We start from the raw sequence: 27,627 nt of genomic DNA on the forward strand, positions 1-27,627 counted from the left end.
AAATACTCTTTCAGAAGTCTCAAGAGTACTTGATAAAAATATGACAAAATCAGAAACTAAACAGCAAAGTTGGCTAGCTGTAGTATTTTATTACATACATATCTAGCCAAAGAAGGAAATATAAATTGTAGTGCAAATTTAAAAATCCCTTCAGATCACAAAATCAACATTATACACTACTTTATACTCTACACAAAGTCTTTCACACACATCATATCACTGAACTTGATGAAGTAAATAAAGCAGATATTATCACTACTTATAGAAAAGAAAACTCAGGCTCAGAGTGATTAAATGTCTTCCTCAAGGTCACAGGACTTTAAAACAGGAGTCACAATTAAAACAGAGTCTTTAAAACAGAATCAGAATTACAAGGTGGGGGGGTTGTCCCCACATGTAAATTTCTGAACCAAAGAGAACGTCCATCATAAACACTTAGTCTCTGTAATAAGTGTAGATTTGTGCTCTCTTCACTAAAATCTCAGTAGAGAACAACCAAAAAAGCTATTTTAAATGTAAATAAATTGCCATCAATTCAGGAAATGGCTAAATAAACTATGGTGTCCTCAAACTATGGAACATGATGCAGCAGTTCTGCAAAATAATTGAATGCATCCTATGCTAAGAACTGAAAGCTAGAGTGAATGCATACTTGTTAAAACAGCCGAAGATAATACAAGTACACATTGGCCTAAAAACATTTTTAAAGATCTAGAAGGTTACACATGGTTGTTATCTCTGGGAACAGAGGGCTGTAGTCAAAGACATTAGCCATCTCTGTGATGTTTTAATTTTTACAAAGAAACGGTTTTACTTTGCTGATTTTAAAGTAATTCTTAAGATTTCAATCAATCTGTGGGTTGAACAATAAGATCATTTTTCTAGGTCTAAAAAACTGTGGAAAGGAAGGAGAAAACCTTATAAAGGAAGGAGGAACCCCCGCTTAAATATATATATATATATATATATATAGCAACAAAAACAGTTCGATTCTCTTGAAACAATAAACTATCACAAAACTTTCCTTTAAAAAAAAAAAGGCAACAGCTTAGAATTTTTACAAATATCTAGTCTCCTTTGTGCAATAAGACAACCAATAAACTATCAACTAGGAGAGTCCGGAACAGGATCCTCTGGGAGAGATTTAGTTGTTAAGAGTTGGGCAAGGAAGGTTTCACAAAGGAGCTGAGTTTTGAGGGAAATGAGAGGTGACTGGGCAGAGAGATGCGGGAAGATTAAGCCAGATGGGGAAATGCCTGGGAAGTGGATATACTGAGTTAATCAGAAGCAGGGCCCAGGAAGAAAACTAGAGTAAAGTCCTCAAAGAGGAGAAGAGGATTCCTTTGGATGTGGGAGGGAGCTCGACTGCGCTGCCATCCAGTTTACCTGGGTGAGAATCCGGCCCTTGTTATGGTCAAACAATGGAGGCGTCCAGCGGCAGCAGCGATCTGCGCTGGGTGCCCGGAGGGTTCCTCATCACCTGAGTAGGATGCTCGGCTGGCTCAGCTGGGACGCAAGGCGCTCTTAAAAAAACACACATACACACACACATCACACCATGCAGCCAGGCTTCTCCGCGGCACAGCCCGGCTCCCTTGATCCCACGGCGCGGCCATTACCGCCTCTCCGGGGACCCGCCTGGAAAGGCTCCAAGGCGCGGCTTCACGGGTTTCTAAAGCTGTTTTGCTCCCCCTTCCCTTGGCTCCAACAACAATGGAGCCCGGCTCGGGAGTCCGGCTCCCGCGGGGCCTCCGCCCGGCCTCGCCCCGGTCGCTGCCCCTCCGCCGCCGCGCGCCCTGGCCGCCATCTGTGACCCCCGCTCCCCAGCACTGCGGGCCCACGCCGGCTCGCCGAGGCCCAAAGCCAGGCTGCCCTCCCCCGGGCCGGCCCGGGTGGCCGCCGGGCCGCCCGGGGCCACTCTGACCTTTCCCACCCGATGCCCGGGCGCTCGCCCCGGCTCCAGGCCCATCCTAAGTAATGGGTTGTTTTTCTTTTCTTTAATCCACTCATCCTCCTTCCGACCCAGAACCCGCTCCCTAGCCACCCCCCTCGCCCCCGCCTTGATCCCGAAAAGAAATAAAGACACTACAGCCCGGCCACCCCAGAACTCACTCCAAGTGAGGGGTTGAAGCGCCCCAGGCCGCGGACTCCGCGCACCCACCCTCCCTCTCCTCAAGGGACACCTCACAGGTGCGCCTCCGAGCCGCGCGCGCGCGCTCCGCACACCCAGACGCCTCCGGGGGACAGCGCGCGTGCGCACGCACGAGGCCGGCGAGCCCCGGGGGAGCGGGGGCCGCACGCATGCGCGCCGCCCGGCCCTGGCCCCCTTCCCACCCCCCCCACCCCCCGCCCACCACCGCCTCTGCCCCCGCCCCTGTCGGCGGCCCGCGCGCGCCCTCCGCCCTCCCCAATCCCAGGCCTGTCACGGGTACTCCCCCCCCCCACCCCCCACCGCCCAGCGCGCGCGCTCCCGCTCGCCCACCTCGCTCCTCCTCCTCCCCTCCCGCCCCACCCGGACCCGCGTTACCCTGGGCAACCGCAGTGCGGCCGCACCTGAGCTGTGCGCCTGCGTCCCACCGGCCAGACCCTCCCTTCCCCTTGGTCGGTTCCCCAGCCCCGCACAGCTGCGGGAGAGTGGGGGCGGGGCGTCACCCCGTCCCTGCGAAGTGAGTATCGATCGGCCTCCCCCGCCCATCCCCGCAGACACAGACCCGCCGCCGCCGCGCCGGCGCCTCGGCCGCCCGCCGGGTCAGCGCGGCCAGGCCTTCTCGCCGCCCCGGCCCCCCGCTCCCAGCGTGCACCGCGGCGAGCGCTCGGGTGGGAGCCGGCGAGATGCGCTTCGCGGGCGGTGCCCACTGACCTCCCTCGGCGGCCCGGCCGGGGCAGGGCCGGAGCCAGGAGCCAGCCCCGCCCGCCGCCCCGCCCATGGGCCGCCGGCCCCCGCAGCCTCCCGCCGCGAGGATAGCGCCGAGGGGGGGAGACGCCTGAAGGAACGCGACGGCTGCGCCCGCAGGTGAGGCGGGGCCCGAGGTGTGATCGAGTCCAGCCCCGCTCACCTGGCGGTACCTGCAGGGAGGCTCTGAGGGTGCCGGCGGGGCCGGCGGCACCTGTCGCAGCGGGAACTCATTTAAATAATTTTTCAAGCCCTCACTGCAAGGGGAGGGGTCCTCCAGACCCACGGGGTGGGGAAGGGTGTCCCCTTACGGAGACATCTCGGGGGAGGGGGTGGGGGGTGAGGAACGAATAGGTGGAAAGGAGTGCAAAAGTGAGGCGCGGCGACCCCGCGCCGGCTGCCTGAGGGTCTTCCAGCCCGTTATAGGGAGGGGTTGCCCTTGCCAGGGCTACTGTCCAGGCTGGGGTGCCAACCCACTGCGCACCCAAGCTAACCTGAAGCGGGAGGAGAGGGCGGCCCAGGGGCGTTCCTGCCAGCCCCGGGGTGGGATTGTAGGGTGAGGGATCCGCATTGCAGGTGCACTAGGAGCGCCCGAGGGCCTGGCCCTGCTTTGTCTGGGATGCCGTGGGGAGGCGGCCATCCGAATCCACATCGCCTTTTCAAATGCGTTTTACCACCCCGTGGACGTTAGAGACCCTCCCAGATAAGTTGCATTGTCTCCTGTCCTGATAACCCTTTACGTAAGTACTCTACCTTTACAGCCCTTTTCTGAAGCTTTGGTGTGGGCTTTAGTTTACCCTAAATAACGATTTGTTTGTGAATCATGAAACTGAGCGGAATGCAGGGCTCCAGGCTCGGCTACAGAGCCGCGGTCTACTACAGCGAGTTACTCTAGTTTATTTAACTTACCTGTTTTCTTGCTGACCTGTATTAATTACAAGCTTTGGTATTAGGCAGTATGATCTATTTCTGTAATGAAACGAAGTGACCTTAAGAGGAAGTATAATCGCGCTCTGTTATTTAAGTTGCAGCAATCAGTCTTAATAACAAAATACAAGCCGCCCGACTGTTCTACTGTAATGTATTACCCATTTCCAGAAACCTACCTGTAAGAATGTTAATGCTAGAATTGCCATTTTAAGACTTTTGAGTCTGAAATGTATTTCAAGAGCCTTATTATTGTTTTATTAAATGGGTTTTGTTTTGTTTTGCACAATCAAGAATTCCTCTGCATTGTCTTGCCATTGAATTGCAAGGAAAATAATGCTAACATTTAAAGTGGCTTGTACCTCCAAAGATGTTTTGAATTTATTTATTTTGGCTAAATGTTCATTTTATGTGAAATACATTTTGGGAGAAGGTTTTAAGGTTTGTGGTAAATTTATATGTGTGTCTTTATACATATGTTTACATGTGCATAGACACTACTGGAAAACCTTAAGATAAAATAATTTTTCTTATTCCTCTGCATCATGATGTAATTACTCAGTAAATTTAGTTTATGTATATTTAATACCTAAAGTACTCGACAATAATTCATGTGTATGAGATTTTTCCTGTAGCATTTGTAGATACTAACAATCTAACAAACAGGTTTCTTGGCAATTAGATATTTTTATTGTTGATTCTTTTCAAAAAGAACAAATGAATCCTTTTACCTGTGGCAGAAAATCACTCTTGTGGGTGCATAACTTTCTTGTGTCATTTATTGGATAAATTCATTTTAGCATCATCATTACTTAATTGACAGAGTGCATTTGTGGCAATACTGATGTTAACAGCGTCAAGACTTTTAAGACATACTTATTTTTATATTTATTTATCATTTTCTCAAATAGCAAGAAAAGAAAAAGCCTTTTTTCTTTTATCTGGAACAAGGTCAGCCATAAAAAGTCCTTAAGACATAGTGGACACACTGTGTTTGTTAACTGAGATTAATTCTATCTACTGGATTGGGTATCCTTAAAGGGCAGAACTAGGCGCCTTTATATGCTTCATTCACCAAGTGTGCAATAAGTGTTTGACTCAGATTAACCGTTCCAGACTAGTTAGGTAGGTGCTAGCTTAATGGCACCAATTTTCACATCTCCAGCTTTGATGTTTAAACCAGCAGAAAGGTTGGGCAGGGGAGTGAACGTGTCCTATTTGTCTTCAAATATTCAAGGTCTGCCAGGCAGCAGAGGGGTTTTGTGTGTTTTAGAGTATTTCCATGACTTCCAACAAAGGCAAGTAGTACTTGCAGACAGACAGACTTCATTTCGATATAAAAAGCACAAGTTGTTTATGATTGGAACATCCAGTGGCAAGAAGGGGCTGCTCTTTCCCTGCAGAGTTTCTGAATAATCTGGACCCCCGATGAGCAGGAATGGCTGTTAGGAGGTACCCCCATTGGCATGAGAGAGGTCTTCCGAGGAGGGCTGAGGGACTGCCGTGGCGGTCTGACTGGAGGGCATCGTGGTGTCTTTTTATTTCTTACTCTGACTTCTGCAGTTTGGGCATAACAACACCCCAGACACCTACTTCCATCCTTGGAAGATTGTTACCAGGGCAGAGGCCTACCTGATACCAGAGATGATTCTAAGCCTACTTTCTTTGCATTTGTGTCGGGCTTTACAGGTAATAAAGCACTGTCACATCCCGTGTCTTATTTTAAAAGACGCTTCTTAATTATGCATGATTTTTTCTCTTGGCTTTTATTTTCTATGAATGAATGAATGTGAATGTGAAGTTACTCAGTCATGTCCGACTCTTTGCGACCCCATGGACTATATAGCCTACCAGGCTCCTCTGTTCATGGGATTTTTCCAGGCAAGAGTACTGGAGTGGGTTGCCATTTCCTTCTCCAGGGTATCTTCCCGACACAGGGATTGAACTCAGGTCTCCCACATTGTAGGCAGATGCTTTACCATCTGAGCCACCAGGAAAGTCCTTTATTTTCTATAATAAACATTTAATCAAGAGGAAAATTACCAGTTTCTAGGAAGACAAGCAGGAGAGGCTTTTTTTTTTAATGGAATGATGTCAGTCATTCTTTCAAGAGTCAGCAGGTTGTGAAGGTGAATAGAATTTTTTTTTCTTAGCTGAAATTATTTTTTGAAAGATACTGGTTAAGGGCTGACTCTTGTGCTTGCGCTGCATTTTAGTTTGTTTATTTCATTACTCAAACATGACTCAAATTTCACAGCCGAAAGTCTAGTCATATCCACTGACAGTTAGTTGCACTGGACTTTTTTCCATATGTCTGCCTCATACATGTTGGCAGGTAAAACACAGCTGAGAAGAAGCAGAATCACAGTGGTTCAAAAAGATGAGGCGAATTAGAGTTTATGTTTGAAGAAGGAAAAGATGTGTCCCATTTGTACTAAGCCCAAACCTGGGAATGACAATTTGTCAACGATAAGAATGATGCTCTGTCCATTAAAACAAAGATGAGGCTATTGACTGTCAATCACAGTACATGTATTAAGTGGATCAGTGGGGTTAGGACTGTCTGTACCCCAGGAACAGAGCTAGAGCTTCCTGTGAATAGTAGAGAACCCAATAAATACTGTGTGCCCAAGGATTTAAGTGGAACATGATGGTAATGAGGCCAATTGAGTTAGACCAGATTCTGAGCTCTCCAATTTAGGAAAAAGTTAGAGGGGGAAAAAAACAGCTCTGAATTAATGTATACGTGTAATTAATTTAAAAAAAACCTTTAGAAAAATAGTTCCTCTCTTTCGTTCTTTACCAGATGAGTTTGTCCCATGCTTTTCTGCCTGTTATCCACCAGCTGGATTTGGGTATGACTATTTAAATAATGTAAAGATTTTTAAAATTTGCTTGAACCAGAGATGCACTGTTTGTTTATACTTAATGCATGAAAGGAAAGGAGAAGAATACCAAGTTCTTCTGGCCAACCAAAAAATCAAATAAGGACACCTTACGAGTATTGATTTATTCCTTGAGGGGAAAAAATATTGCAGATGCTGTTTTAAATATTATGATCAGGACAACAAATAATCAAGTAAGGCATCCAGTTAGAAAGCAGCCTTTTTGTAGGTGAAAGGTTATATTTTACAGAACCTCGCCATAATCTCTGAGGGCATCTCACATATGTCTTAAAAGACGCTTTTGTTAATCAGAAAACCAGAGTTTATGTTTTTACATGAGTTTCTACACTGGGGAGCAGACAAATGGATACTTTTATGATTATCCCTGTATACCACTTTATCAGAAATAACCATGTGAAGCAAGAATTCTCTACTCCTCTGGGCCTGTAATGGAAGAGGGAATAAGTGTTGTCCTCTTTTCGAGATCCTTCCTACTAGCTGATCTCAGGAGTGAGCGGTGCACTTCAATCAGCTAGCACACAAGAACAAGCCTGAGATGCTAAAAGCTACAATAAAGAAAACAAAATAGAAGAATGCTGTTAATAATCGAATTCTAGGCATACAATATTCTGCTGCTACAATCTTTCTCTCTGTTGCCTCTTTGACAACACTTAAGATGTTACATTTAGACCCATGTAAGATCCATGATCCTTTGCTCTTCAGAGTTCTTCCCACCATGTTTCTCAATACAGGCTGAACCCCTGTTATTTACTACATAGGTAAGAGGATTTATGAGGCATTTATTTTTTATTTGCTTGGCTGCACTGCGTCTTAGTTTCTGCACGTGGGATCTAGTTCCCTGACCAGAGATCAAACCTGGGCCCCCTACATTGGGAGTCTTGGCCACTGGACCACCAGGAAAGTCCATCTGAGGCCATTTCTTATGTGACATTGCTGCCACATATTAATGTTAATTCCCAGGACTATTGCAGTACTGATTTTCTTAAAGTCACACAGTCCACCTGGAAATGAGTGGCCCCACACTCTGAAAGAGCCACCTTTAGTGTAACCTCACTGTGAAAACACTGGCTCCCCAAGGTACAGTTCCATCCCTGTCATGGCTTAATCATCCAGAGGCTGCCATATTTTTCTAATGGCTTCTAATGTAATTTCTCTTAATGATGAGTGTATGTGATGAGGTTCCTGCCACACTCCAGACATCGAAGGAGCCCCCGTTTCTCCATCTATCACAAGCATCAACTCAGGTAAAGGACACTGGTGTCACGTCTCCCTCAGTGGCTGTGGCATGTGGGAATAGATCCAGTTTTTAGAAATATCTGTCTTGCACATTGATGAGAAAGATGAAGAAAGGCTTTGCTATTTTTTAAATTTTCTGTTCTGGGAATATAGCAGAAGTTATTAGGCAGAGCCTGTCCTTTTCAAGGAGGGGTCAATCCTTGTCTTTGATAGTGAGTCATCTTTATCTTTTGGTTGAATCATGGTGAGCGGACTAGAAAATCCCTGGGGAACAGAGCAGCAGCTTTCAGCCATTGAGATACTTGCTCACTGACATGTCCTATTGCACTGGATAGGGGGAGGGCTGGGGGAGGCAGGTAGGACATAGTCTTTGATAACAGAGGGAAAAGATAGGTCATCCTTCTAGGCCTCTGAATTGTGTGATGGGTTTCACACACAAGTGGGGAATTCATTCCCATCAAGAAAGTGCTGGAATCAGTTTTCAACAGAAAGAGACTTCTCAGTATAGTGGCTGTGGTTTTAGGACCTGGTTCAGAGATGAGCAAAGTGCAACGTTACTGTTTGAGGGCAAAGACATGGGGTTTTTGTGGGGGGTTGGGAGTGGGTGGGTAGAATCTAAATTGGAACAAATATGGCCAGAGGTGAGACGTTCCCGAAGACAGGTTGAGCATGCTGTGTGTTCAGCGGTGTTCTTGTGGCTCATTCAGTTGTAGAATGGAACTCAGCAGTTTGATCCTCATTGACTAAGTCTGGAACGGCACCTTGACTTTACCCACCAGCAGGCTATGGGCACAGCAGGGGGCCTTCCCATGTAGGCCCAGAGGCCCATAGGACGTTTCTGGGTGGCTTTTCATCTTGAGTTTGAAACTTAAGTGAGAAGCAGATTATCCATCTCTGAACCTCAAAGGAAAACGGAGTGAAGTTAGGAGTTGTTAAGCAGTTGGAGCCAGTTTCTTTCCACCAGACATGATGTGAGGGCTTGGTACATTAGTATTAGTGGCCCACAGAAGTATAAATCCTTGTGGGAAGGTTGACCTGTTCAGCAGTGCGAACTGTTGAACCTTAAAGAACCTCATCACCCAGGCTGCTTAGGCCTGTGAATGAAATGCTTCGATGCCCTTTATCAGGACTGCCCAGTGAGAGAGCACAGCTTCATCTAGCACATTAAAATTCTGCCTTTAAAAATCTCATAAGGGACTTTGCTGGTGGTCCAGTGGTTAAGACTTTGCCTTCCAATGCAGGGGCTGCTGGTTCGATCCCTGGTCAGGAAGCTAAGATCCTACATGCCTCAGGGCCAGAAAACCAACATGCAAAACAGAAGCAATACTGTAACAAATTCAATAAAGATTTTAAAAAATGGTCCACATTAAAAGAGAAAAATCTTAGAAGTCTCATAGCCTACTGAGTTTTCTAGACGAAGGTCCCAGTTTTTTGTCTGTTAAAGCTCTCGTGTTCACAACCTGTAAGTAGAGCTCCTGGCTGCTTCCGTCCAGTTCTGAAAAATCCTGCCAGGTTTTCTTATTCTTTTTTTTTCCTACAATTCCATTGTGACAATTAACTGCCTCTTCTGATTCTGAATGATACAGTGAATGTGTAGGGCCTTACAGCTTTATTTACAATGCAACCTGTAAGTTATAGACCCCTGTTATAAGTATAGACACATTTAAAGTGCCAAATCCAGAAATAAAATATTTTAGAAGTCTTTTTGATGGTCCTTGAGTCAGCCCTTTGTACATGGGTACCCTCTACATCTGGCGAAATTACTAAGTGGTGACATGAAAATCGTTTTCCTTGTTTGAATCAGACAAATTTGAGTATATTTACAAATCCCACCCCTCTAAAGGGGAGATAACTAAGCCACTCTCTTGGTCTACATGCCCCTGCCCTCCTGCCTATGTGAGCCTGACACATATTGTAGCTCACACAGTTCTGTTGAACTGCTGAAATGGGAGCATACCACTCCTGCTGAATTATCCCTGCAGCCCTTTACATGTGCATGTACAAGGCCAGGGGCACAGGAGCAAGATGAGAAAATTAAATCCTTAGGAGCTACCAAGGTGCTGCCTGGGGAAGGCCAAAATATCTAGTTACAGGGATCCCTGACAGCTTCCAAAGGCCCTTGCACCGTGGGTTACCTGATCGGGCACAAGTACTGCATGACGAAGAGCTGCCAGAAGGGACCAGTCGGGGACTTCCCTGGGGGCCCAGGGGTTAAGAATCCGCCTTCCAACGCAGGGCACTCAGGTTGGTCCCTGGTCAGGGAACTAAGATCCCACATGCTGCAGGGCAACTGAGCCCACTCTCCACAACGAAAGCCCAGGGAAGCCAGAAAACAGCAACAAAGGAGGGACTGAGGGACTGATCAGTCCATAAAGGATGCCTGGCCAAAGACAGCCTTGACCGTGTTATTCATCAAAGGGAGAATGTTTCCAAAATGGCTCCAACATAGGGTAACATGAAGACCGTTAGAAATGTGAGTTCCTCCTCGAGTGAGGCACCCTCACCATTTTCACAATTGACCACAGTCAGAAGGAGAATCAGGAAAAAAAAAAGCAGTAAGAAGGAAAGCAGAGTCACATGTTGCAGTTGCAGCGAGAGCAATGTATCTTGTCTGTGGACAGACCATGCAGAGGCAGAATGAAGACAGATCCGTCTTTGTTGAGCACCGTCTCCCTTCCAGGGACTAATGTTCTTTTCTTTGAGCTACTAGTTTTCTCTCCTCAATTATGCACAAGTTTTTACTGATTTACTTTAATACACCTTGATTCACCCATACATCCAAACATGTGGTTAAAGGTACATTTAAACAGTATATTTAAATGACAATATATTATTTAGATATTTTACATTGTAGTTTTCAAATGTTATCGGACATATCAGAAGCCAGTTATATGTCAATTGATTTTACCATCTTAATTTGGGCTTTAAAAATAAGTGCTCAAAAATACCTAGCATGTGTATACTTACAGCTGATTCACGTTGTTGTATGGCAGAAACCAGTGCAACATTGTAAAGCAATTATCCTCGAATTTGAAAAATAAAATTTAAAAACCAAACAGTAACAACAACAAATATGGAGCAGATGGTTCGCAGGAATTCTGAGGTGATAAGGTGTGTTTTCCCTATTTTAATTTCTTTACAAATCTTGAGGAGAAAAGTTAGCTAACTGCTTCACTATCAGTCCAAAGAGAATTAGGGATTTTAGAAAATAAATATTACCATAAGTTGCATTAAAGGATAATGCAATTGTTGATACTAAGAATTTGTCAGATAAGTATGGCATCTTAAAACATTACTCAAAAAAAAAATTACTCAGCTAATGGAAGTAGAGCAGTTTTATGGGTTAACACAATGTAATATTGTCTCAGAGTTTTTAAGAGCAAATGATAGAGATAACAGTTCAGTACATTATAGTTCATTTTACTTGTATGCTCATGTTTAGATTTATCTACTCTTTTTTTTTTTTTTATCTACTCTTAAATAATGGTCGGTAAGGAATTTAGCAACTTCAGTTTAATGTAGCCTGCTGGCAGAAAGCCCGCTTTTTTGGTATGAATTGATAATGTGTAGGCTCATCTGTCCCTCCCGCCTCAGGAATGTAAGCTCCAGTAGTGGCCGGGTTTGCATCTGTTTTACTTGGCGTTTCCCAGCTGTCCTCTGAGGGGTGCCTCGCTCAGAGAGGTGCTCAGAGAAAGGTGGTTTCTCCACTGAAAGACTGCACAGCGATACTTTATATCCCCCAACAGAGGGAAACAGAACCTTCATTTACATCCCCAAAGTCACTGAACAATGTATGAAAGGGTTTGCCCCAAGAGTATTTTAGTAATTCTTCATGCATCTTCTGTGTTCTGTTGGAATACCTTTCTGTACTTAATACAGAAGCTTTTTAAAGAAGATAAGTAGCTTTTCAGTTTGCACCTGTATCTTATTTCTAAACTGGAATTTTTATAACCAGAGTAATTGTACTTTGGAATTGACCTTTTTCAAGTAGAAGACCATTTTTTAAATGATGAGCTCAATACATTTCTTTAACTTCTCTAGTATATTTGTGTAAATTACAAAGTTTAAATTATGGCCCTTTTTTGTAAACAGGGTTTCCTGGTGGCCATGGAGCCTGTAGTTTCATTTCTCCCAGCCTGGAAATGTTTTCTAAAAGTGCCACCACATGTGAAAGATTAAGAGTTTGGGTATGGTTTCATAAATTTCTTAGGAGTCTTTAGAACCCTCATAAGATATATGCAAGTATTTAGTGGTCTCCTGGGCTTGGGGATGCGGTTTCAATTCCTGGGGTGGGACAATCCCCTGTAGAAGAAAATGGCAAGCCATTCCAGTATTCTTGCCTGGAGAATCCCATGGACAGAGGAGGCTGGTGGGCTACAGTCCATGGGGTTGCAAAGAGTCAGACCCAACTTGGTGACTAAAAACAGTAACAAAAAGTGGTCTCCTTTAAAACAGGAATTCCTTTGCATTCAAGAAACATTAAAGCCTCTAAACATCAACATTTCCTAGGGGTGCCCTGAATGTTTAGATCAAAGGACCCCTGTTGAAAATGTATGTTGGGTCAATTTGGATATATCCATTTAATGTCTGCAGAAATATGCAGCTTTTTCACTGTAAATTTGGAGTCCCCTTTGGGGGGGGGGCCTCCAGAATTATCTTACATTCACCCTCCCCATTTCCCACTTCACTGAAGCATTCAAACAGGAAAAACAAAATCTCAAACTGTTCCAATAATGGGAAGAAAATGATTATATTCTTATACAAATTTTACATACAGCTCCTTTCTCCTGAGCAAAAGTGGGAAGAAAAAGGGAATGCATATATCCTGACGCAGAACAGTGAGATATGTAAAGCAGTGCCTTTGTGCACACCTGCCTCCCAAGAGTTGAAGGCGTGGAGAAACCCTCTCAGCAGCCTGGTAGTCTCACTGACGGCTGCCTCTCTTCCCAGGTCAGGAACCCTCTGTTATAGGAAGGAGGCTGCGTGGCTAGGACCTGTCCCTCCTGAGCGCTCCGTCACCCACAGTTTACTAGCAATCCCAGAACTCCAAAGGAGAGCAGGATAAACCTCAAGTCAGAAGGGGGTAAAGGCCCTCCTCGGATTAGACTGCCTCCACCCCAGTGCTGTGACCTTCGGGGTAAGAACATTCTGCTTTGAGGGGGGACATCCTGTGTGTCATAGGCTGTTTAGTGGTACCCCAACCTCTACCCACCAGATGCCGGAAGTGCCCCTTCCTGGCCGTGACAGCCCACAAGGTCTCCAGACCTGGCCAGTCTCCCCCGGGAGCACCACTGCCTGACTTGGTAAGACTCAAAAATAGGGTTCACCAGGAGGATGCTCCCCCTCTAATTCTGATTGCCCTCACATGTCTCAAGTCATAAATTTTACATGCCTATGCTGTGTATTTTTTGGACGAAAACGACCAATAGTCTCTTGCCTCAGCTGTAAAATAGTGACTGTGTAGCTTCTCTGAGGAAGAAAACCTTCCATAGAGGGTGTTCCAAGCAGGTCAGTCAGATTGCAGAAGCAGAGCAGCTCCTCAACAGGACCCAAGGGGTGTTACTTTCAGTGCTCTTGGCTGGACTGTATTTGTCTCAAGAAGGAATCCCCGTCCTCCTCTCTCTCCCCTCCCCAGGCTGGTTAGCCATCCAATTGTTGATCTGAACAGGCAGATTCAATCTCCATCTGAGTAAAGAAAGTGTTAGAATCTACACTTAATTCAACCTTCTGTATGAAGAGAGAAATCCCAAGCCCCTCCTCTAACCAATGAGGAAACCCTAAAATTTTCTATGTCAGTAAAACAGAGATAATGATTTAAATTGTATTACTAAGATGATAAATTATCAAGTAAGGCAAACAATTAGAAAAGCAAACTTTTAGAAATTAGGAGTTACATTTTAAGTGAGTCGGCAACAGTCTCAGAAGTCCAGATGTCTTAAAACACTTGTTTGATAATAAACCAAAGAAGTATACACCTTTACACACATTTCCACACTGAAGAGCAGAGTAAGCTTGTGGTTCCTTAATAGAATTAGCTTCTTAGTCCAGAATAGTCCAGAATTTTCTGCAACTTTAGGAGCAAAGAAACATGCTTTTTTCATGAGCATCAAGAAGCAGCACTGGGGACTTTCTGGTGGTCCATGGTTAAGACTTCGCCTTCCAATGCAGGGATGTGAGTTTGATCCCTAGTCAGAGAGCTAAGACCCCACACTGTAGCAGCCAGAAAAACCAAAATGTAAGACTGAAGCAATATTGTAACAAATTCAACAAAGACTTTTAAAAAATGGTCCACTCGACTCATTAAAAAAAAAAAAAAAACAACTAGTATTCTCCTGGTTAGCCCAAGCCAAAAAAGAGTAAAAAAGAAAAAAAAAAAAGAGTAGACTAGAGAAGCTTAAAACATAGGAAAAGGAAAGAGCAGAAGAGTTTTAACAAGTGGAGTATGGGGCAAAGGATCTTCTGCCCCCATAGGGCATGCATGCTTTTCACCTTCACCTGCCAAGAACCTTGGAGTTCACCTAAGGGTGTGGCTGTGGAGTCAGAGGGATGAAACCCAACCCAGACCCTGGCTAGTAGTGACTTTAAGGAACTCATTTTACCCCTTCAGCTTGTTTGCTAGCCCTGTTAGAGATGAGGAGGCTCTCTAATCCTCAGAATGTTTGTAGCTCAGGGTAGCTCAGCGCCTGGCATGTGAGCCCTCGGTACAAGGTGGTTCTGCCGTTGGCCTTGTTCACCCTGAGTCCCTGGCGCCTCAGGCTGGATGGCTGCTGCCCTTCCCGTCCCCTCCCTTCCCTGCTGCATCATCCCCGCCAGATTCAATTCCCTCTGGTAGCACTTTGGCTCTAATGGGTAAAAACTCAACTTTCTCCCCATTTCCTTTCTCTTCCAGCTCAGCTTTTCTGAGCGACTTTTAATAAGCAGCTCAATCCAGCCCTCACTTTTCTACCTGACTTTATTTTCCACCACTCGCTGGAATGCTCTTTCCATGTGGGATAGTATAGTGGTCTCTCAGTGACTCTCAAAACTTCGTTCTCACCTCATCCTGTGTAAACCCTGCCTATCGTTGAGGGTTAGCTTCAGTCCCGGCCTCTTGAGACCACCTAGGTCACTGCAGCCTCAGCCACTCGACGTTTCTTAGGCAGCTCCACGTGCCCGGTGATTTGTAAGGTACCAGGAACACTAAAATGATTGGGATGTGGCCCTCACATTTTGTGTCTGGGATTCACAAAGCCTCATACGGTAGACAGGCAGGTAAATAAGAAAGAGCTCCAGGTGCTGTGTGCTGGGTTACCCTTCCCCTGGCCCCTGACTTGGCATCCTCACAAGGATTTAACTATACTTTGTTTTCTTTGTACTCTGGCAGCTGAGCCTTACATCCCTGGTAAGCTGTAGGCATAGAACTGAGTACACAGTGAGCACTTCAGAACATATGCTGGCTTGACCTTTAACCTCAGCGCATATGTAAAAGGAAGCATAGCTGCTCAACCTGTTGTAATGGGCCTCCTAAACTTCAAAAGAAAAATCAGAAGACAGAATTGAGAGGACTTCTCTGGTGGTCCACTGGTTAAGAATCTGCCTTGCAATGCAGGGGATGCGGGTTTGATCTCTGGTCAGGGAGGTCATACCACATGCCTTGGAGCAACTAAGCTCATGAGCCACTACTGGCAAGTCCACGTGCAGCAACAAAAAGCCCCACCTGATGCAACGAACATCCCAGGTGCTGCGACTAAGACCCAAGGCACCCAGTTAAATAAAGTGAACTTCCATAATACTGAATTATTAAAAAAAAAAAAAAAGACGATGATGATGTTAAGCTCCTGGCCATCACCATAAACCTCTTGGTTCCTCAAATGGTTTCTAGGCCTGCAGAATTCATGGAATGGGGAATTTCTAAAATGAAAATAAAGACACCCTCTGAACAAATAAACTTAGCCTTATGGAAAAGTCACCACATTGCCCTTTTTCTCTCGTTCCATCACGGACCAGAAAAACCATCATCAAAGCTCGGCATGAGCATTTCCTGAATTTCTGAGTTTCTGCCTCCACTGGAGAGGTGAGAAAGCATGAAACCAGCTCAGTTCCCATGGGCAGAGCCACCTTTCGGGTTTGGCACTGTGCCCGTGTCAGTGCTGGCGAACACACACAGTCGGCCCCTAACAGAACTAACTGTCCAGGTGTCAGTAAGCTGTGCCCAGTGGGATCCTGTATGTCACAGGCTCTGCAGAGCGTCCTCAACAAGCCCCCCTTTCCCTCCCACTGAAATTAAACTATATTTCCTTTGTATGTGGCTTGAGAGTTTTCTGGCATTTTTATTTGCAAACTTCCCAGAGGCCTACATGAACTAGGACTGCTTCCTCCTCTGCCTTATCCTCATGCCCGACAAGGTAATATTGATATTTCCAAGTCCTCTCATGTCACCAATACAATATACACTACCTAATGTGGCAGGGGGTGGGAGGGAGTCAGACCAGAGATTGAGATTACCACTAATTCTCAACTGGAGAGAACACTTTCTTATTAAAGGGCCAGCTCAGATTACCAGAGGGAGGCATTCCATGCTCTGAATGCTAGTATTATCATGGAGGACAGAGAGAAAGCCCTGTTCTCATGGAGCTTGTATTCTAGTCCCGTAAGAAAGATCAATAAATGACCTAATTTTAGATAGTGGTAAGTGCTATAAAGACTCAAGATGGGATGGGATGATGATACTGACAAAATAGTTGGGACTTCCCTGTCAGTCCAGTGGTTAAAACTCCATGCTTCCACTTCAGGGGGTGTAGGTTCAATCCCTGGTTGGGGAAATATGATCCTGCATGCTGGGCAACCAAAAAAAGAAATTTTCTTGAACTGAATCAAAATGAGAATACAACCTGTCAACTTCTAAAAAATTGTATTAAAAATTGTTAAAGTGTTCTTGCAGTGCACAGTGACAGCAGGCCACGGCAGACTCTGCAGTGGTGTTATCTGGGAGCCGGGGGGAACACGCATGCCTGGTGCTCCGTGTCAGGGTGGTGATGGCAGACAGCACATAGTTCCAGGCACAGTTGTAAATGCTTTAAATCTGTAAAGCCTAGTATGGTTGCTCCAAGTCACGTTGTTGTTTAGTCACTAACTCAGGTCTGATTCTTTGTGACCTCATGGACTGACTGAGGCCACCAAGCTCCTCTGTCCATGGGGATTTCCAAGCAAGAATACTGGAGTAGGTTGCCATTTCTTCCTCCAGGAGATCTTCCCAACCCAGGGATCGAACATGCATCTCCTGCGTCGGCAGGTGGATTCTTTACCACTAAGCCACCAGGGAAGCCCTCCCTAGCCATGTAGGGCAACTTAAACTTGAAGTAATTCAAACCAAATAAATAAAACAACCTCTTCCTTTTCTCAGACATACCAGCTACCTGTGTGCCTGGGGCTCATGTGGCGGGTGGCCGCATTGTTGGGCAGCAGAGAAGAGAGGATTTCTACCACCGCAAGAAGTTCTCTTGGATAGCGGCTCATTAGATTAACTCATTTAATCTTCACAACCACATGACTAAAGTAGATACTGTTTTCCCATCTTGCAGATAAGGAAAGTGAGGCACAGGGAGTTTATACATAACTCATCCAAAGGCCCAGACTTAACAAGTGGCAGGGCCAGGATTCAAGCCGAGGCCAACAAGCTCTGGATCCAGAGCCCGGGGGTTCATCCCTACCTGCTGCATCACTGTAGCTCATCCTCAAGTACAGCTCCCCTCTGCAGACCACCATCAACAGGATTTTACATCTTGGTAAAATCTTATCCTTGAGTGCTTTACAGTTCAGCTCAACAAAATTCTAAGCTAAGGGTAAGATCTTTCCTGATTTTAAAAGTGTTAGCAGAGTTTCCCCTTCCTTAAAAAGAAAAAGGGACTTTCCTGGAGATCCAGTGGCTAAGACTTCATGCTCCCAATGCGGGGGTGGGGGGGTTGATCCCTGCTCAAGGAACAGGGATCCCACATACCGCAGCAAAAACTGAAGATCCTGTGTGCTGCAACTAAGACCTGGCACAGCCAGATAAATCTTTTTCAAAAAGAATTATGTGGTTATCTATGATCCTGGCACATAAACAGTAAATAATAGCCGTAATGACTTTTTGTGAATGATGTTCAGCTTTACACGATTAAAAAATGCCTTTGAGTATTTTCTCGCCCAAAGTGCCTCAGACCAACCCAGAGGCTGTGTCGGGCCAGAGCTGGGGGAGACGGAACAGACTGTCACCGACACCATCACTGTCTGCAAGCTCCCTTCATTCTGCAGTGGTCACCCCCTAGAAAAGCAGAGTAAAGCTAGTGGAAAAGCATCTCTGGGCATCTGTTTTCACTGAAACAGGAGCTGCTTCACACCCTCCCACAACCAGCAAAAGAAGTGCCGCACATGATCCAGGGCGACCATCCAGTTACGAAAAAAAATGGGAGGAAAAACAAATTCCACCAGCTCCCAAATGACCGATAGACTCCACCATATTTTGGTCCAACCAGAAGAAGCTGAAACACCCAAGAATTTTGGACTTCAAATGGAAAATCTGGGCACTCTAAACCAGAATTGCCAAGTTCCAAGAATGTGGATACAGGGACTTCACTGGCAGTCCAGTGATGAAGACTCCATGCTCCCAATGCAGGGGGCCCAGTTTCAATCCCTAGTCAGGGAACGAGTTCCCACAGGTCACAATCAAGAGTCCTAATGCTGCAACATTAAGATGGAAGATCCCACGTGCAACAACTAAGACCTGGCTAGCACAGCCAAATAAGTATTTTTAAAAACACAAACATGTGGCTACATCTTATGCTTATTATTAAAAGTGGTCAAGTGAGCCCTGAAAGAGTGCCATGAATGGAGGATTATTATTAACCCCACGGAGGAAGCATGAGGTCAAATGTGAAAGGAAAACAAAACAAAGGTCGTTGTACAAATAGAAAAAGGGACACAAGAAAATAGCATCAAGGTCAAGGAGAGGAAGAATGAGAAAATACTGAATTGCATCCCCTTCTCTGGAAAATTCAAATGAATATACAATGCAGTGACTGTTTTCTTTCCCCAATTCCTCCTCCTCTCCTCCCACAGCTGACAGATGATCTATGAAATACAGTGGCCCTTCCTCTTATTTTACCTTTCTTTGTTTTTATTTATTTCTCCTGGATAATGGCTCATACCGATGGCTTATTTATCTAAAATGAGCCAAATTCTGTTGCAAAGACAAACCCTAAATTACCTGCACAGCACCTGCCTCCCTTGCCTCGTTCTCACATGCGTCAGCTTCATCCGGATCTCAGCATTGCTTGTTTGTTTTAAATGCCAGACCTACTTAGTAGATCAGTGTTTTGTGCAGAGTTTTTCTTCTCCCCCTGGAACTCAATGACCAACCTACTAAAGAACTGGAATATGGGATTCTGAGAATTCTCCTGATCCCTGACACAATAAAGAATCATTGTGAGTAGAAAGAACTCCATGAGAGAGGCCCTAAATGTCATCAGTAAACGTGCCTCGTTTATTCTACATAGCACAGGAAACTCACAGAAAGGACACTTCTGAAGACGTGGGTAATCAGACCTGCCAGCTCAGTAGATAGACAGTCAAGAGGTCAAGCAACCTTAGGTGGACATGCTGCACCAGTCAAAAAGGCTCTAGGGAATGAAGATCTAGGTAAATGCCTTTTTTAAAAGAATAAGTTTATCTTCTTTTAAAACTATTTGAACTCACTTGAATGCAAAGAAAGTCCAAAAGGGAGAGGATATATGTAAATTAATGGCTGATTTATTTTGCTGTACGGTAGAAACTGGGCTTCCCCGGTGGCACCAGTGGTAAAGAACCCGCCTGCCAGTGCAGGAGATGCGTAAGAGACGTGGGTTCCACCCCTTGGTCAGCAAGTTCCCCTGGAGGAGGAGCACAGCAACCTACCCCAGTGTTCTTGCTTCAAGAATCCCATGGATAGAGGAGCCTGGTGGGCTATGGTATATAGGGTCAAAAAGAGTCTGAAGTGACTTTGCACACATGTGGTAGAAATTAACACAACATTGTAAAGCAACTATACTCCAATAAAAAATAATTTAAAAAAAAGAAAAAAAAAGTGTGTTTAAGAAAAAAAGTCCCATAAAAATATTTTATTAGTGATCACCAGAGGATATGTAATTACTGAAACTGAATGCTTGGCCCTGGTGCCTTTAGTCACTGACTTGACTATTGTTGGTCTGTTTTAATGATTTCAGAGATCTCTACTATCCTTTAAACTTGTTGGAAATAACCCATGTAGGCCCATTTTGTAGAAGGGCAAGCTGGGAGGTGACTTGTTTTTGCTTGATTGCCTAGCTCACTTATAATGCTGTCCACAATGACACAGAGAACAGTGGAGCCTGGCATGCTGCAGTCCATGGGGTCGCAGAGAGTTGGACATGACTGAACAACAACAAAGGACGACAGGACTGGGACTGGGCAGAGCTTTCTAGAACAGCACAAGGATTGTTGTTGTTGAGTTGCTAAGTCACATCCAACACTGCAATCCCATGGACTGCAGCACAACAGACTTCCCTGTCCTTCACCATCTCCCTGAGTTTGCTCAAACTCATGTCCATCCAACCATCTCATTGTCTGTCATCCCCTTTCCTCTTTCCCTCAATCTTTCCCAGCATCAGGGTATTTGTCAGTGAGTCAGCACTTCTCATCAGGTGGCCAGAGTATTAGAGCTTCAACCTCAGCAACAGCAACAGTCCTTCCAGTGAACATTAGGGTTGATTCCCCTCAGGATTGACTGGTTTGATCTCTTTGAGAGTTTCCAAGGGACTCTCAAGAGTCTTCCCCAGTACCACATTTCAAAAGCATCAATTCTTCAGCGCTCTATCTTCTTTATGGTCCAGCTCTCACATCCATACATGACTACTGGAAAAAACACAGCTTTGACTAGACAGACCTGTGCTGGCAAAGTGATGTCTCTGCTTTTTAATACGCTGTCTAGATTGGTCATAGCTTTTCTTCCAAGGAGAAAGTGTCTTTTAATTTCATGGCTGCAGTCACTGTCCACAGTGATTTTGGAGCCCAGAAAAATAAAATCTGTCACTGTTTCCACTTTTTCCCCATCTGTTTACAGGAAGTGATGGTGCTGGATGCCATGACCTTAGTTTTCTGAATATTGAGTTTTAAGCCAGCTTTTTCATTCTCTTCCTTCACCCTCTTCAGTTCAGTTCAGTCACTCAGTCATGTCCAACTCTTTGTGACCCCATGGGCCACAGCATGCCAGGCCTCCCTGTCCATCATGAACTCCCAGAGTTTACCCAAACTCATGTCCATTGAGTCGGTGATGCCATCCAACCATCTCATCCTCTGTCGTCCCCTTCTCCTCCCACCTTCAATCTTTCCCAGCATCAGGGTCTTTTCCAATGAGTCAGCTCTTCACTTCAGGTGGCCAAAGTATTGGGGTTTCAGCTTCAACATCAGTCCTTCCAATGAACACCCAGGACTGATCTCCTTTAGGATGGACTGGTTGGATCTCCTTGCAGTCCAAGGGACTCTCAAGAGTCTTCTCCAACACCACAGTTCAAAAGCATCAATTCTTCAACGCTCAGCTTTCTTTATAGTCAAACTCTCACATCCATCCATGACTACTGGAAAAACCATAGCCTTGACTAGACAGACCTTTGTTGGCAAAGTAATGTCTCTGCTTATTAATATGCTATCTAGGTTGGTCATAACTTTCCTTCCAAGGAGTAAGCATCTTTTAATTTCATGGCTGCAGTCACCATCTGCAATGATTTTGGAACCCCCAAAAATAAAATCAGCCACTGTTTCCCCATCTATTTGCCATGAAGTGATGGGACCAGATGCCATAATCTTAGTTTTCTGAACGTTGAGCTTTAAGCCAACTTGTTCACCCTTCTCTTTCACTTTCATCAAGAGGCTCTTTAATTCTTTTTCACTTTCTGCCATAAGAGTGGTGTCATCTGCATATCTGAGGTTATTGATATTTCTCTTGGCAATCCTGATTCCAGCTTGTGCTTCAGCACTTCATCAGCTCAGTGTTTCTCATGATGTACACTGCATACAAGTTAAATAAGCAGGGTGACAATATATTCCTTTTCCTATTTGGAACCAGTCTGTTGTTCCATGTCCAGTTCTAACTGTTGCTTCCTGACCTGCATACAGGTTTCTCAAGAGGCAGGTCAGATGGTCTGGTATTCTCATCTCTTGAAGAGTTTTCCACAGTTTATTTTGATCCACACAGTCAAAGGCTTTGGCATAGTCAATAAAGCAGAAGTAGATGTTTTTCTTGCTTTTTCAATGATCCAGCGGGTGTTGGCAATTTGATCTCTGGTTCCTCTGCCTTTTCTAAAACCAGCTTGAACATCTGGAAGTTCACGGTTCATGTATTGCTGAAGCCTGGCTTGGAGAATTTTGAGCATTACTTTACTAGCGTGTGAGATGAGTGCAATTGTGCGGTAGTTTGAGCATTCTTTGGCATTGCCTTTCTTTGGGATTGGAATGAAAACTGACCTTTTCCAGTCCTGTGGCCACTGCTGAGCTTTCTGCCATTGGAGTGATATCATCTGCATATCTCAGGATATTCACAAGGATAAAGGCTTGTGCTTTTATATATCAGTGGTCATTTTCTTAGGCACCCAGTGAGAGTTTGCCTAAATATGTTCTATTAGCACTACTGAAACAATTGACTTGTTTACTTTATTGTAAGTAATAAAAGAAAAGTATGGCTAAATTAAAGTTTATAGAGCTTTGATTAATGATGCCTTTCTTTCCTTAAAACCTATACTCTTACTAGTCAGGCCCACAAGATGGATAAAAGAAAAACCCTATCAGCTAAATCCACTAAAATGGTTCATCTGTTTGGCAAACCACACACAGAGAGAGTTTTTTTTTACAGCAAGTGTTCACTTGAACACATCTCAGCCTCGGAGATACAGTTTAGGATAGTGATCATCAAGTAGTAAGATTTAAGAAGTATCTCCTATTTCATTAGTATGAAAAGACAGTTTGGCATTTGGGTCACCATAGCTTAGAGTTATCAACCCGCAGACAATTAAAATCTGCAGTAATCACAGTCGGATGTAGAAATGGAACCAGTCATCAGATATGACCTGCTAATTTTCCTTTCCATTTAAAGGCAAATATCACTAGGTAGAACTAGGTGTGTGGTGAGCCATGAGGTTTTATATGTCCCTAGATTGTTGGCTCAACCACAAGATTGTCAGAAGCTCACGAATGGCATCTCTATTTAGTTGCAAATGTTTTCTGCTCTAGCTTCTGAAATGAAGCTATTTGGGTCATCCTCAGGGGAAGTCAGCTGGAGGCTGCCCAGAAAGAGCAGGAGGAGGACAGGAAGGGCCGGGTGGCGCCATCACAGCTCGGCCAGCCTTGGCCACCTCCTTCCTTAGAAGTACCTTCCCTGAGACAAGAAGCACTGAGCTGTGTGCTGACATGATGTCCTGAGGGCAGCCCCTCCTGGCTGGGGGGGTGTGTTGGGGGGGTGCTGATGCCCCTGCCTCCTGGTATGGGGTCTGCCGCAGTGGGTGAGGATTGCAGCGATGAAGTCACCCAGTTTTCCAGGAGGCCCCAGGCACCCCTGGAAGATACTGTATGGCTTCAGACTATGGGAGTGCATGTGCTTGTCTTTACCCGGCCTGTGCTGCCCACTTGGAGGGCCTTTTAGACAACCTGAAACACAGACCTACTTTCTTCCTGAGATGTTTTCACACAGAAGGGCCGAGCCCCTACCAGTGTACAGACACTTGACATGATTTTTTACACAGATGGCCAACCTGCCCCCCTCCCCAAAACTATGAGCTAATCAGACTGCAGAGAAACATGGTTCATAAATCCATCGTGTAGGCCTCCAGTGACTGCAGACTCCCCAGACGACCACGTATCGTATTTCCCCGCCTAATTGCAGATCCCTCTAATCACATCTATTACAGCTTTCATGTTAGGCTGTGCATTCTTTCAAGGAGGAAATGGCTGTCAATGACTCAAGAACTATTGATGGGCCTTATATTTTATGATGGATAATGTCAGAGTTACAGGAAGGTATAATACACGGGGGTGGGGAGGTCCTCAAGGGCTTGTCACAATCATTTTCTGCATGTCTCAGGGACACTAAACTGTTGCTTTTATAAAAACTGCCCTCCCATCAATTTTTCTCCATTCTGGTAAAGCAATCCAAGACTACCCTGAAACAGCATAATTAAAACATATGACACCACTTTGCTAGTGGATAGTTAGTGGTTATGTTTTTTTAAGAGACACTGCTTTATATTTTTCTCTGACTATAAAGTAATATATTTTCATCATTAAAGAAGCTTTGTGTGCTTAGTCACATCTGACTCTTTGCATCCCCATGGACTGTAGCTCACCAGGTTCCTCTGTCCATGGGATTTTCCAAGGCAAGAAGAAACTGGAGCAGGTTGCCATTTCCTACTCCAGGGGCTCTCCCTAACTCAGGGATTGAACCTGCATCTCTTGCGTCTGCTGCATTGGCAGGTGGATTCTTTATCACTGTGCCACCTGGGAAGCTTACAGACCATCTATTAAAAGATGATATGCACTAGCCACCTAGACAGCCACCCACAAAATATCTCCACCCAATTTCCACTCATGTGGATGAGTGCAAATTTAGTTCAGTTACCACTTTATCACAGTAGCCCAGACGTAGGTTAAGTGCTTTATTGGAGACACCCCCCAGTCGCTATGTCTTGTAAGTACTGTTACTGTTCCCTGTGTCACGGGAGGACACAGTAGGGGCAGGCAGAGGCTACAGTTAGAACGTGGAATTGGAATCCAAGGTTCTGATTGGTGTGCTAAGCTCTCGACCTACCTGTTGTATTAGTTTTTAAAAATATCCCAATTCATTAAGAACGATTAACAAACAAGATTTTTTGTCACTTTAAAAAAGAGTTGCACCTTTTATCTTCAGTGTCTTTTTTGCTTCCACTTTTTAATGGTGTTCCTTCCTTTTATCAGACTATTTTTGGAGTGGCTGCTGAATGCTTTCGTCTCCTTGAAATGCCGTCTTTTTTCTTGGTGCCCCAACTCTTGAGGACTCTCAGATAACTTATCGGTTGAATTTCTTAAATAATACGTGCAAGTAGGAACGACAGGGTCATGCAACTCACAGCAATGTCTTTATCCAGGATGGTTGTGAATGCAGAATAACATCAGGATTCACTTCTCAGAGATGGTAAGTTTCCCTTCCTACAAGCAGGTATCCTGGATTGAGCGCTGATGGCCTAATTAGCCTTCGACCTTCTTGTAGCTTCTTGTAGAGTACTATAGATTGATTCAAAGTAGGAAGTAGGTTTTATTGTCCCTTAGGGTGCCTGGCTCTGCTTGCCTGTCTCTATTCACTTCCCTAAATGGCTTCTCTCCAGTGAAAATGGAAAAGGCCATCAGAAAATGCCCCGTCTGCTTTTATGTTTTCCTCTTTGGAAGGAACTGGAATCCTTTGCTAGCTCATTTTCAAACTTAGATGATGTTCAGGAAACATCATATTCTAGTGTGGGACCAAGTAAACAATATTTATATATTGACCAACATTTACACAAAATAATATAGCTAATGTTTATGGAGGACTTACTACGTGCCAGACACCGTATGTGATTGCATTGAGCACTTAACCCTTTTTATGTATTATTTGGCTTTGCCATGTCTTTGTTGCAGCACATGGGATCTTCAGTCTTCATGGAGGCATGCAGGATATTTAGTTGTGGCATGTGGCATCTAGTTCCCTGACTAGGGATTGAACCCGAGCCCCCTGCATTGGGAGCTTGGACTCTTAGCCACTAGACTACCAGCAAAATCCCAGCACTGGGACTGGCTCTTTAAGTTAGATATTACAATGGTTTCGGTGACAAGATAGGGTTAGATTTAACCCCTAAACACTCCAGCACCTCACAACTTTTGCCATTCTGCTCTTTTTTTAATCCCACTGAGCTAAGCAAATCTTCTTTGGGCCGCAGGTTCTTGACCTTGAAACACAGAGGTGTTGAAATACAGAATAGTTGGTTTTGAAGGTCTCTTCCACCCTCAGCCTTTCCTAAGGGCATGAATCTACTTAGGGCACCACCTCAAGGCTGGAAACCATCTCTTCTCCTCTTACACTTCATCATGACACTCACCACCTTTGTCCTCTGGCCAACCTTCATATTCACCATGACAGTGCTTCAGCTAAAGGACACCAGAGCCGCACAGAGAGTTCCCACAAGAAAAGCCGCAGAGGTCCTTATGCACAAAAGGCTTGGACACCGAGGGTCTGGACAGAGCCAGGCGGCTCCTGCTGGGTCCCAGGCCCTGCCAAGCACCTGCAGAGGCAGCCGGGTTCCTGTCTTTCTGACGGTTCACGGCCTGAGAACCAGATGTGAACAGGTTATAACTTATTCATGACTAGAATCTAAAATAGCTTGTTATAACTAATTCACAGCACCACGTGAGTACTGGGTGTGCTATTTTTTTTTTCAGATTCTAAAATTAGTACCCTATTTCCACAAGCTTTGTGTCGAGCAAAAAAGATAGGTCTACTTTCGATCACCCAGGAACTAAGAAATGTCCCATTTTTAAATGGCAAGACCCTTCCCTAACAAAGATACTCCATTTCTTTTAGTCTAAGGAGTGTGGTCCAGGGATACTTTAAAATACTGCTCTGGCATGTGAAGAAATTACGGGATGAGGTCATGTTTGAATCAGCACCGTGGCAGCACTTTTTTATTAATGCTCTGTAATTCTTGTTGAGATTCCCCACTTGGCACCCTCGGGAAGCTGTAGATAAGTATCCGAAGCTCGTTCGTAATGCGGGAAGGAGTGCAGACATGGAAGAGTGGGCGCAGACGGGTGGGCGGTGGTTTGCCAGGAGCAGTGTAGATTGCAGGACTGGTGTGCAGAGGCCCCGTGCTGGGGTGGAGAGCGGGGCAGACGCTGAGGGTGAGAGGGCAGCAGCATAGGTGTGCCGGGGGAAGCTGAGGGGAGGCAGCTGGCAGGCAGGGCCTCTGGGAACGTGGAGTTGGACCCCAAGAACGTCAGAGGGATATGACACGATCGGGGCTGTGCCTCGAGAGGAGAATGTAGGCAAGATCTGAGTGCCTAGGAGAGACGTCAAAGCAAAAGCAAGGTACCTGATTAAAGGGGGATAAGATGAATCTAGTTCAAGTGCCTCCGCCACTAGAGTCCCAAGGCCGGTTCTGCCTGCTGGTGGCCAAGCCGAGGCACTGCTGGTGGCCCCAGAACAGGCTCCATGCTGACTTGGCCCCCAGAGGGCTCCTGTGAGCCTGGCCTTGGACGAGGAGACAGGGAATGTGGCCCTGGCTCCTGGACTGGGTACAGGCCAAGGATCAGGATGCATGCATCATATGACAGTACCTCATCCTCTCTTCCTGTGCTGCCTGGCTGGTTTACAAAGAAAGGCTGGCTAGGCCCAGAACGCCCTTGCCCAGCTTCCTGGAAACCGTGGCTGGTATTAAGAGCAAGACTCAGGACTTCCCCAGCGGGACAGTGGTTAAGACCCTTCACTACCAAAGCAGGGGGCACGGGGTTCAATCCCTGGTAGGGATCAAGCAGTGTGGCCAAAACAAAAAAAAAGCAGAATTTGTTGGTGAGTTTTTCTGCTGTGTTGGTTGGACAGCAGAGCCTTCTCGGTTGTTGACTGTCTTACCTGAGTGTAGACAG

At 45.3% G+C, this 27,627-nt stretch overlaps 3 protein-coding genes across 7 annotated transcripts in view; 1 reads left to right on the forward strand and 2 right to left on the reverse strand.

Moving 5' to 3' along the window:
- RFLNA (refilin A) overlaps positions 1-1,475 on the reverse strand; it is a 270,973-nt gene extending 269,498 nt beyond the window's left edge. The window contains exon 1 of the mRNA XM_070475130.1: positions 1,387-1,475. The gene's annotated coding sequence lies outside the window, so the exon portion shown is untranslated. The remainder of the gene's footprint in view (positions 1-1,386) is intronic.
- ZNF664 (zinc finger protein 664) overlaps positions 1-1,476 on the reverse strand; it is a 33,591-nt gene extending 32,115 nt beyond the window's left edge. The window contains exon 1 of the mRNA XM_020901351.2: positions 1,387-1,476. The gene's annotated coding sequence lies outside the window, so the exon portion shown is untranslated. The remainder of the gene's footprint in view (positions 1-1,386) is intronic.
- A 1,031-nt stretch (positions 1,477-2,507) lies between these two features.
- Positions 2,508-27,627, forward strand: part of CCDC92 (coiled-coil domain containing 92) — a 35,180-nt gene continuing 10,060 nt past the window's right edge. Inside the window, exons 1-2 of one of the 5 annotated variants that reach the window (XM_070475122.1) lie at positions 2,925-3,013; positions 3,470-3,633. The gene's annotated coding sequence lies outside the window, so the exon portion shown is untranslated. Of the gene's footprint in view, positions 2,667-2,923; positions 3,014-3,469; positions 3,634-25,103; positions 25,151-27,627 lie in introns of those variants that run through there. The other 4 variants (XM_070475123.1, XM_020901345.2, XM_070475124.1 and 1 more) reach the window with 4 other exon arrangements.

The sequence above is a fragment of the Odocoileus virginianus genome, chromosome 12 (genome assembly GCF_023699985.2).
Source record: "Odocoileus virginianus isolate 20LAN1187 ecotype Illinois chromosome 12, Ovbor_1.2, whole genome shotgun sequence".
Classification (NCBI taxonomy): domain Eukaryota; kingdom Metazoa; phylum Chordata; class Mammalia; order Artiodactyla; family Cervidae; genus Odocoileus; species Odocoileus virginianus.